Genomic DNA, 12,775 nt, shown 5'->3' with positions numbered 1-12,775 from the left:
TGATGAGATTCATATGGTAATTGCTCGTAGAGAAATGAGGATTTTGCAACTATATTTCGCCCTCCAGCTCACGATGAATAAAACGTTCGTCACAATTGAGAAGGGGTGGGTGGGCGGGGCTTGTATTTTGTCCAATTTTTTTTAATATACCAAATCTTTTTTTCCCACAAAAAAACTAAAAACATGGTTAACTATCCCGTTGTTGAAAGAAGACTGTAGATATTAAAAAAAAAAACAACAAAGATTAAGGCCCACCCACCCGCTCCAGTCTCAATCGTGATCAGTTCCATATGGTAATTTCTTCTAGAGAAATGAGGAATTTGCAACTATCTTCCGCCCTTCAGTTCACGATGAATAAAACATTCGTAACAATTGAGAAGGGGTGGGTGGGCGGGGCTTGTATTTTATCCAATTTTTCTTAATATTCCAAGTCTTCTTTTCCCAAAAAGAAACTAAAAACATGGCTAACTATCCTGTTGTTGAAAGAAAATTGTAGATGTTAAAAAAAAAACAAAGATTAAGCCCCACCCACCCACCCCAGTCTCAATTGTGATGAGTTTCATATGGTAATCTCTTGTAGAGAAACGAAAATTTTGCAAATAAATTCCGCCCTTCAGCTCACGATAAATAAAACGTTCGTCACAATTGAGAAGGGGTGGGTGGGCGGGGCTTGTATTTTGTCCCTTTCTTCTTAATATACCAAGTCTTCTTTTCCCACAAAGAAACTAAAAACATGATTAACTATCCTGTTGTTGAAAGAAAATTGTAGATGTTAAAAAAAAAACAAAGATTAAGCCCCACCCACCCACCCCAGTCTCAATTGTGATGAGTTTCATATGGTAATCTCTTGTAGAGAAACGAAAATTTTGCAAATAAATTCCGCCCTTCAGCTCACGATAAATAAAACGTTCGTTACAATTGAGAAGGGGTGGGTGGGCGGGGCTTGTATTTTGTCCATTTTTTTTTAATATACCAAGTCCTCTTTTCCCATGAAAAAATTAAAAACATGGTTAACTATCCTGTTGTTGAAAGAAAACTGTAGATATTAAAAAAAAACAAAGATTAAGCCCCACCCAATCGCCCCAGTCTCAGTTGTGATGAGTTTCATATGATAATTTTTTGTAAAGAGGATTTTGGAACTATATTCCGCCCTTCAGCTCAGGACGAATAAAACATTCGTCACAATTAAGAAGGGGTGGGTGGGCGGGGCTTGTATTTTGGTCTTTTTTTTTAATATAACAAGTCTTCTTTTCCCACAAAAAAAACTAAAAACATGGTTAACTATCCTATTGTTGAAAGAAAATTGTAGATGTTAAAAAAAACAAAGATTAAGCCCCACCCACCCGCCGCAACGTCAATTGTGATGAATTTCATATGGTAATTTCTTGTAGAGAAATGAGGATTTTCCAGTTAAACTCCGCCCTTCAGCTCACGATGCATAAAACATTCATCACAATTGCGAAAGGTTGGGTGGGCTGGGCTTGTATTTTGTCCATTTTTTTTTTAATAGGTGCAGATTTAATTCGACAACAAGAAATTAAAACATGCTTAAAATGGTAAAATTCTTCTGTTCCAACAAAAAACTGAAAATATGTTTAACTATCCTGTTGTAGAAATAAAATTATATTAAAAAAAATAATAATAAAAATTAAGCCCCACCCACCCGCCCCAGTCTCAATTCTGATAAAGTTCCAATGATTATTTCTTGTAGAGAAATGAGGATTTTGCAACTAAACTCCGCCTTTCGGCTCACGATGAATAAAACATTCGTCACAATTGAGAAAGGGGCGGGTGGGCGGGGCCTGTATTTTGTCCATTTTTTCTTGATATACCAAATCTTCTTTTCCCAAAAAGAAACTGAAAACATGGTTAACTATCCTGTTGTTGAAAGACAACTGAAGATATTAAAAAAAAAAGAACGAAAACTAAGCCACACCCACCCGTCCAAGTCTCAGTTGTGATGAGTTTTATATGATAATTTCTTGTAATGAGGCTTTTGCAATTAAATTCCGCCCTTCAGCTCACGATGAAAAAAAAATCGTCACAATTGAGAAGGGGTGGGTGGGCGGGGCTTGTATTTTGTCCATTTTTTCTTAATATACCAACTCTTCTTTTTCCAAAAAGAAACTGAAAACATGGTTTAGTATCCTGTTGTTGAAAGAAGACTGTAGATATTAAAAAAAAACAACAAAGATTAACCCCCCCCCACCCGCCCCAATCTCGATTGTGATCAGTTTCATATGGTAATCTCTTGTAGAGAAACGAGGATTTTGCAGCTAAACTCCGCTTTTCAGCTCACGATGAATAAAAGATTCGTCACAATCGAGAAAGGGTGGGTGGGCGGGGCTTGTATTTTGTCCATTTTTTCTTAATATACCAAGTCTTCTTTTTCCAAAAAGAAACTGAAAACATGGTTTAGTATCCTGTTGTTGAAAGAAGACTGTAGATATTAAAAAAAAACAACAAAGATTAACCCCCCCCCACCCGCCCCAATCTCGATTGTGATCAGTTTCATATGGTAATCTCTTGTAGAGAAACGAGGATTTTGCAGCTAAACTCCGCTTTTCAGCTCACGATGAATAAAAGATTCGTCACAATCGAGAAAGGGTGGGTGGGCGGGGCTTGTATTTTGTCCATTTTTTCTTAATATACCAAGTCTTCTTTTTCCAAAAAAAAACTGAAAACATGGTTTAGTATCCTGTTGTTGAAAGAAGACTGTAGATATTTAAAAAAACAACAAAGATTAAGCCCCACCCACCCGCCCCAGTCTCAATCGTGATGAGTTTCATATGGTAATTTCTCGTAGAGAAATGAGGATTTTGCAACGATATTTCGCCCTCCAGCTCACGATGAATAAAACATTCGTCACAATTGAGAAGAGGTGGGTGGGCGGGGATAGTATTTTGTCCATTTTTTCTTAAAATACCAAGTCTTCTTTTCCCAAAAAGAAACTGAAAACATGGTTAACTATCCTGTGGTTGAAATAAAACTCTAGATATTAAAAAAAGACAAAAATAAGCCCCACCCACTCGCCCCAGTCTCAATTGTGATGAATTTCATTTGGTAATTTGTCGTAGACAAATGAGGATTTTGCAACTAAACCCCGCCCTTCAGCTCACGATGAATAAAACATTCGTCACAATTCAGAAGGGGTGGGTGGGCGGGGCTTGTATTTTGTCCCTTTCTTCTTAATATACAAAGTCTTCTTTTCCCACAAAGAAACTAAAAACATGGTTAACTATTCTGTTATTGAAAGAAAACTGTAGATATTAAAAAAAAAAACAGATTAAGTCCCGCCCACCCGCCCCAGTCTCAATTGTGATAAGTTTCATATGGTAATCTCTTGTAGAGAAACGAGAATTTTGCAACTAAACTCCTCCTTTCAGCTCACGATGAATAAAACATTCCTCACAATTGAGAAGGCGTGGGTAGGCGGTGCTTTTATTTTGTCCATTTTTTCTTAATATACCAAGTCTTCTTTTTCCACGAAAAAACTGAAAACATGATTAACTATCCTGTTGTTGAAAGAAAACCGTAGATGTTAAAAAAAAACAAAGATTAAGGCCCACCCACCCGCCCCAGTTTCAACTGTGATGAGTTTCATATGGTAATTTCTTGTAAAGAAATGAGGATTTTGCAACAAAATTCCGCCCTTCAGCTCACGATGAAGAAAACATTCGTCACAATTGAGAAAGGGTGGGTGGGCGGGGTTTGTATTTTGTCCATTTTTTCGTAAAATACCAAGTTTTCTTTTCCCAAAAAGAAACTGAAAACATGGTTAACTATCCTGTTCTTAAAAGAAAAGTGTAGATATTAAAAAAAAGAACAACGAATATTAAACCCCACCCACCCGCCCCAGTCTCAATTGTGATGAGTTTCATATGGTAATTTCTCGTAGAGAAATGAGGATTTTGCAACTATATTTCGCCCTCCAGATCACGATGAATAAAACATTCGTCACAATTGAGAAAGGGTGGGTGGGCGGGTTTTGTATATTGTCAATTTTTTCTTAAAATACCAAGTCTTCTTTTCACAAAAAGAAACTGAAAACATGGTTAACTGTCCTGTTCTTGAAAGAAAACTAAAGATATTAAAAAAAAAGCGAAGATTAAGCCCCACCCACCTGCCCCAGTCTCAATCGTGATGAGTTTCCTATGGTAATTTCTTGTAGAGAAATAAGGATTTTGCATTTATATTCCGCCCTTCAGCGCACAATGAATAAAACATTCGTCACAATTGAGAAGGGGTGGGTGGGCGGGGCTCGTATTTTATCCATTTTTCTTAATATACCAAGTCTTTTTTTCCCACAAAGAAACTAAAAACCTGGTTAGCTATCCTGTTCTTGAAAGAAAACTGTAGATATTAATAAAAAACAAAAATAAGCCCCACGCACCCGCCCCAGTCTCAAGTGTGATCAATTTCATATGGTAATTTCTTGTGAAGAAATGAGGATTTTGCAACTAAACTCCGCCCTTCAGCTCACTATGAATAAAACATTCGTCACAATTCATAAGGGGTGGGTGGGCGGGGCTTGTATTTTGTCCATTTTTTCGTAAAATACCAAGTTTTCTTTTCCTAAAAAGAAACTGAAAACATGGTTAACTATCCTGTTCTTAAAAGAAAAGTGTAGATATTAAAAAAAAACAACGAAGATTAGCCCACACCCACCCGCCCCAATCTCAATCGTGATGAGTTTCATATGGTAATTTCTCGTAGAGAAATGAGGATTTCGCAACTATATTTCGCCCTCCAGCTCAAGATGAATAAAACATTCGTCACAATTGAGAAAGGGTGGGTGGGCGGGGTTTGTATTTTGTCCATTTTTTTTTTAAATACCAAGTCTTCTTTTCCCAAAAAGAAACTGAAAACATAGTTAACTATCCTGCTGTTGAAAGAAAACTCTATATATTAAAAAAAAGACGATGCAACTGAAATTAATATAACACCTACTTAAATTAAGAGAAATCGATTTGCTTATAATAACCAAACAATAATTTCTCCACACACTTGTTTGTGGAGACGATTTTTTTCAATTCTTCAATTTAAATAATAGTGCAGACCTTGGCGTCAACATATTTAATTTAACTTCAACAAGTAATTCGTGTGCGTTAAACAAACACAAATACAAGTTCTGGAACGCGAACTGAGTCAATAGTCATTTGTAAATTATAACATAAATCAACAGCGCATTATTGAAGGTATTGTCTATGGAATAAGTAGATCACAGTGCCTCGATATATTAACAAACCCAGTTCGTTAATAATGCCTAATTTTACTAGATCGGTTATGAAACAACTCAGTTTCACTACTTGGACTTTCTTTGTTTTAAAATGTGCCGGTTTAACAAGCTACTCTGTGCGTAGTCGAATCAAAGACGAAATTTCTTTTCACAGAACAACAACTGGGAAACTTTTAAATTTGCTTCTATTTGTTTTGGTTTTTTTCATTACGTCGGATTTATGGACATGCCACTTCGAAATTGATAAAACGGGCTTTCTGTCCTCACAAATTTCTAGAATCACCTTCAACTTATATTTTTTTGGGTTGATTGTGACCATGAACTGGAGGCAAGCAGAAGTCGTCGAAATATTTAGAAAAATCAAAGAATTTCAGCGCAATGTGAATGAAAAAATTTCGTCGCCTGAGTTCAAAACGAGAAATAAGTTACCAAAAGGGTTGAAATATTATACGAGTATTTTCCATCTTCAGCTAGCTGGATTATGTATCGGAAATATTTTTCTTATACTATTTTACAAAGTAATATATTTTGGGTGCATTTTCAAAACCATTATTACATGGATTGTGGCAGGTCACACTGAAATGTTAATCTTGTACTACATTTTTACGACGAAAGAAGTTCTTAGAAATTTTAATTGTTTTTTGAAATCTGGCGGTTCAGAAATCTATATTTTCGTTGTCAGAAGGGTGTTCCAAGATTACTTAGACCTGAAGAACAAAATTCAAAAAATCGTCGAAATATATGTGCTCATCGAACTGGTATTTCTTATTATGGAATTTTCAACCAGTTTATATTCAACGATATCGTTAGCTTTAATGGTTAGCAGGTGGTCACTGAATTATTCCGACTTTTGTTACGTATTTATTTTCTACGGATATTGGCTATTAGTAACCGTAAGCATAACATTTATGGCAATTTCACCATATGCTCTCTTTAGTGAAGAAGTATTTTTGTTTTGGTGTGACTATATAATGTATAATGGTTTAATTTCAGGTCGGTGTTATTAGTGACGCGCTTGACGTAAAGAACAAAACCATAAATAAGTATAAAGGAGTAAGTAAATAACGAAATGTGGAACTGAATATTTGACCAAATCGATTTCAGGAAGAACTGTTTTATTTAGGGCGTCGTCTGACAAAAACGAAATTTACAATTTGTGGTTTACTTGTACTAGACTGGCCACTTTTATACTACGTGAGTGTTTAATTTGACACATTTATTATCGTATTCAACAATAATTTTTTCTAATAGGCACTAGCATCGACAATCTCTTACCTCGTGTATCTCTTTCAATTTAAACAAATGACGTAGTACACAATAAACTGTTGATAAAATATTAATACTTTCAAGGCAAGCTTGAAAATAAAGACGTCATTCGTAGCCAGTTCGTCTGTCGTGCATCTACGACAAACCCAATTACTTTTATTAAGAAAACAAATTTACATGTAGTCAATTTTCAAAGTAAAAGCTTCCACCACGTTGCATGAAATATGAGTGGCAAGCAAAAAGTGTTTGCAATTTTCTTAAGTCTCGTACTGTATAATGGAAGTTAATTGCCTATTCAATGTGACAATAAATTTTATCTCGTCAAAACTGAACGGAAAAATAACCAATTATATAAAATATAATCGATTCGTTTTAAATTGAAAGCTTCCAATTCATTAAACATAGCGTTACTGTAAGTACGATGCCGTGGCAACCGAATAGTGTTAACAGTTTTATAACACCTATTTTCATGGTGTGGAAATACACCGGTTTGCTTATTTTTACTTCGAAGTACTGCCACAAACTCAAAAAAAATATATTCGTTTCTGGTAATTGTCAAATCTTGCCTGTAACTACAGTAGTAATACCAACAGTTTGCGCTTACTTTGTGTCAACAAGAATTGTTTTAAACTATACACAAACTATACTAGCTATACAGTTTTTTTTTATTGGGTTAATGAATGCTATCACGTTGTGTTTTCTGTATTCACGAAGAAAACAAATTGTGGACGTTGTTACAAAATTTTCCGAAGCAGAAGAGAGAATTTCAAAATTGACCAAAAATCGAATAACGTATAAATATGGTGACTTGTTGTTGAAGTATGTTGTATTGAGATACGTTTTCGCTGTCGTGGCTTGTACTAGCGATGTAGTGAGTGAACCTATTTTTAAAGCAGCTACGTTTTGTTACCACTTTTTTTGGAATTATCAGTTCCATTTGCAATTAGTCGTCATTGTTTTATTCTTGGTGCTGAAATCGTTATATGCTAAGGTAGAAGATCATGTTAAACAAAACGGTTTCTCGTACAGTTTTGAAACAGTAAGGGAAATAATACAAGAGTTAGACTCCTTGATTGCAGACATACAGAAAACTTTCCAAGAAATTATTCTAGTGGAAACTGGGTTGGAAATCTTGTGTACCACCGTCGGTTTATATTACACAGCTTTGACTATTCCAACCTGGGAGTTTGCTTTCTCAGTCTCGGGGATTTTTTATTTGTTTCTGCAAGCTGTCGCAGATTTCTCCACTATTTGTTTTTACCAGTTTGTCGCAGAACAGGTTAGAGAGCGTGTAATGGAAACGCGAAATTTGACTTATTTTTTTTTTTTTTAGAGAAAGAGACTCGTGGAAAAAGTTGCCGATATTTACGGAACGAAAACGGGAACGTATTTTCAGAAAACGGTGTATCGTACGACGCGACATTTCAGCGAACTTCAGTTTGTCGTTTCCGGATTTTTTTCCCTTGATTATCCGACGATTTATTCGGTAAGTAGAAATCTAGAACCGCATACAACACAATCTATTTTTTTTTTTGGTGTGTTAACAGATGATTGCTGGAATGTCTACAATGGTGGTGTACCTTTTTCAGTTCAGAAAAAAGGAAATTTGAATTTATTGTTTATTATTAGGCTTCGGATTTCAGGTCGTTAAAAAATGAATAGAAGGAGACATTTGTAGGTCCCAAAATTGACGAATTATGTTATAAAAATATTAGTTTAGGTTAAAAACCTGGTAGGAGAAGTGTATTTGGAAAACTGTTTTTATAAAACTCTACTCTTATTGGTGCTTTTAAAAAGATTTTCTTAATATTGCTAATTATCCCATTGACATCTGGATAATTCAGACTAATTGTTTCAGACACTAAATGTATTGTTTCAATATTTTAAAATTCTCAAGACAAAATTTACAGATTTGATTGACTGTGAAAATAATTTTTCATATTTTGGCCGGGAAATTAGACATGTTCAGGATTAACTTAACAATATTTAAACAAATTGCTTTGTTTTTAGTACCAACGTGTTTTTAGTAAAACCGTTTTCGGTTTGATTATCATATATTAATAGTTACTTACCATATTTGAGCTTTATAAATAATACTAATTATGTCTAAATTTTATTTAATAATATCGTGAAAATGTATAGCTTTCACCGATCAACTTCAACCGTTTCGAATTTTTTTCCAAAATTTAAACATTGTCGAGTAAACGAATCATGGAACACGATAAATTAAAACTGAAGTCGTACTTACCTTATTTTCGGTCCTTTTCGGAAAAATATCCATCTTCGTTCGTGTTCACAATACTAATACAACACATTTCCACTAATATTTATTAATAATAAATTAGAAATTCGTGAAAAGAGCTCTACTTTTAAGCCAAAACGGAGCTGTGATGTTGCTGCCACCAAACCGAAATCAAAACTAAACACAGAGGACCGAAAAATGTGACCTTCTATCAGGTAGCTCACGTGACAGTGGCGTCATCGTACGTCACGATGAGATTGCAAAAATTATTTTTCATATTTTAGATCAGAAATTGTACATTTTCGAGGTAATTTAACAATGTTGAACCAAATTGATTTGTTTTTAATAATTTCGGGTTTGTAGGAACACGAGTTTCGGTTTAATTATCATGTATTGATGCTTATCATATTTAAACATTATAAATCATATTAATTATGTTTAAAATTTATTTATTTATATTGCGAAAATGTGTAGCTTTGATCAACCAACTTCAATCGTTCCGAAAATCATCCCAAAAGTTAAACATTGTCGAGTAAATAAATCACGGAACCCAATAATTAAAACTCAAATCGTACTTACCATGATTTTAGGCCTTTTCGGAAAAATATTCACTTTCCTTACACTTAACACAAAACATTTTCGCTAATATTTATTAACAATTAATTAAAAATTCGTGAAAAGAGCCCTACTTTTAAGCCAAAACGGACTCGGATGTTGCTGCCACCAAATCGAAATCAAAACTAAACACAGAGGACCGAAAAATGTGACCTTTTATCAGGTAGCTCACGTGACAGTGACGTCATCGTACGTCACGATGAGATTGCAAATATTATTTTTCATATTTTCGCTCAGAAATTGTACATGTTCGGGGTTAATTTAACAATGTTTAAACAAACTAATTTGTTTTTGCTAACCTCGTGTTCTTAGGAAAATGGTTTTCGGTTTAATTATCACATATTAATAGTTATCATATTTAAATATTATGAATTATATTAATTATGTCATTTCTGTAACTCGTGAGTTATTCTCTAAAATAAATTGACTGATCCAAACATTTTTTTGAGTCACTGTAAAAGCAAATCTAAAAAATATGAATGCAGTGATAAATTACGAAAATATACTGATGATATTTTGCACATTTTGGATAGGATTTATTCGGCAAAATCTTGAGATGAATAAACTGACTCAGTGATTAATTTTTTTGAGACACTCCCTATAAGCAAAATTAAATTATATGAATGGAATGATAAATCACAAGTATAGTCTCATCCTATTTTGGATATTTTAAAAAGGATTCATTTGGCAAAATTTTGGGCTGACGTCATCAATTTTTTGGAGGAAGTAAATATTATTTTGAATAAAAATTTAAAAAAATAAAAAAAAATCATTGTCGGAACTAATGTTTAATAAAGTCTGTTTACTGGATTTATTCTCGTTCTTTTTATTGCAGTGTTGTTCAAAGTGTGATTTTTTTGCGCACTTAAACTAGGAAACAAAAATGTGAACATAATTCAATCTTCGTTATTTTAAATGTTTACTTAGAACTTTTCCACGCACTTTGCAGAATAACTCATTGTCTTCGGTTGAAGAAGGAAATTGAAAATTAGTGTCCAAATTATTCGCTAACCATAATTTGATTTTATCTTTCACGGATAATTTTGCCGTAGGCATTTTGAGGATTTTTTACAATATCACTAACAATAGACTTCTAAAATAAAATGTTTTTCAGAGATTCACCTCCTTCCGGCTATAATCTAAATGAAATATAGGCCAGCGGTAAATTAGGCATTTTAGGTAGTAATAAATGGGCGTTAAATAAACAGATTTTTTTAAATTCGGATAAATATATAAATTTCGCTGCAATGCCTGAAGTAGATATAAAAAGGCAAAAAACCTGAGATCCGAAGCCTATTTATTATACACGACTAAGTTGTTGAAATTGTACGAGGTAGACTAAATATGTGCACACTAACGCCGCCACCTGAAACACTAAATTAATTTTTTCGATTTTTGGATACAACTCACCGTGTAGAACAAAGGCCAATCCAGTTCCAACAAACCATGAGTTGTAAACTTCAATCTCTTGACTTGAGTTTGCAAATAAAAAATTTCTCTCTAAAATTGATACGTTTTGGGCGAAAATAGAAAATTAAAACATTTTACCTCCTTGTAGTCAAGACCTAATGAATCGTTTTGAATGTCGTCGTACAGGAAAAATGTCATCGATGTCTACAATGTTTGGTCAATATCAGCATGAACACAAATTTTATTTTACCTCTCTATAATAGACAATAAATGGACATAATAACAAACAGACTTCAAGGCTTAATTCGAAAATCCAATACACAAGTGTAATGGGTGAATCCAGATACGGTTCTTCGTCAGAAGATTGTCCAAGAATTATTATTTGATAAAACGTTATAGCTAGCTCTATTATAAGCCAGACAATCTTGAAAAAAATAATGACTTGTGTAATATTTTGGATGTCGTGCTTTAGATCACAGTACGTCTGAAAAATCTGTTTTATTTGTTTCCTTTCCACCACATCTGCTTCTTTCAAGAAACCGTTAAACTTCCTAGCGATTGTTATAGCGATAAACATGTAATAAAATATCAAAATTTCTCCAGAAAACGACACAAATCTCAAAAACGTGTCTTTGAGCAGCCAAAATAGTAAAAACGGATTTATATTTATCGCCTGCCACCAGTTCGTTGCCAACATCACCACTAAACTGCTATACACCACAAAAACGTAAATTCGTAAAAATCTTTGAACTTTTGATTCGTCTATTTTTCGTCGGGTAATTTCTTCTACTAACTCTCCGAATGCAACAAGTCGGTAAAAAATGCTTACCACGCGAGTTTGTTTGAAATTCATTATTAACACTAAGACGACGAAATATAAGGCATCTATCGTTAAGGCAATTAGAGTTGAAACGTTGTTCACTGAGTCAGAAGTTCCGACACAAGTTCTTACATCTATCAACAGAACTAGGAGTGTAATGATGACAATGTTAATAAATATTGAGACTCCGGTTCTCTTGAATATTTTCCTGTCTTGGTTTTTGTCTCCGGGGTCATTTACCAAGCTGTAAGATGTAAATCCCGTCCACTTGCATACGAAAAAGAGCCAAGAGAAGAGGTTGATTAGGCGCTGCTCCGTTTCATTCATATTAAAATATTGTAACTAAGTGTATACAAGTGGAAGCACAGGGTGAACTTACGTAGGAACATAATAGATTTTTTTTAATTAGTTAGTAGTGTATTTACTTTCATTGTTGTTTCCTCAAATTACAACCTTTAATGATCATTTTAATGTTTTGATACTGACTAATAAATTTTAAGTGCGCGTTTTTATCTAGTCAAAAATGAACAACCAATTTATACACCAATATAATCGATTTGCTTAAAAGTGAAAGCTTCCAATTCATTACACTAAAACCCCGCGTTACTGAACAATGCTGTGGCAACCCAATAGTGTTAATAGTGTTATAAAACCTATTTTTACGATCTGGAAATATATAGGTCTGCCCAATTTTACGTCAAAGTACTGCGACAAACTCAAAAAAGACATATTCGTTTCGGGTAATTGTCAAATATTGCCTGTAACAACACTGGTTATGTATTTAATAGCTTGCGTTTATTTTGTGTCAGGAAGAATTTTTTTAAGCTATACAGATACCATACTAGCTATACAGTTTTCTTTCATTGGGGTAATGCATGGTGTGACTATGAGTTTCGTCTATGCCAGAAGAAAACAAATCATCGACATAGTTACAAAATTTTCGGAAGCGGAGGAGAGGATTTCGAAATTGACCAAAAACCGAGTAACTTACAAATATGCAGACTTCTTGTTGAAGTATATTGTGGCGAAATATATTTGCGCTTTTCTGACTTTTGTTACCGATGTAGTGAGTGAACCGATTTTTAAAGCAGATGTGTCTTGTTACCACCTCATTTGGAACTATCAGTTTCATCTGCAGCTCGTCTTTTTTGTTTTCTTTTTGGTGCTGAAGTCGTTGTATGCC

This window comes from Zophobas morio, unplaced genomic scaffold (genome assembly GCF_036711695.1).
Source record: "Zophobas morio isolate AGI-343-1 ecotype UQ-CSIRO unplaced genomic scaffold, CSIRO_AGI_Zmor_V1 ptg000033l, whole genome shotgun sequence".
NCBI lineage: Eukaryota > Metazoa > Arthropoda > Insecta > Coleoptera > Tenebrionidae > Zophobas > Zophobas morio.
Note: the sequence above shows the minus strand (reverse complement) of the source record.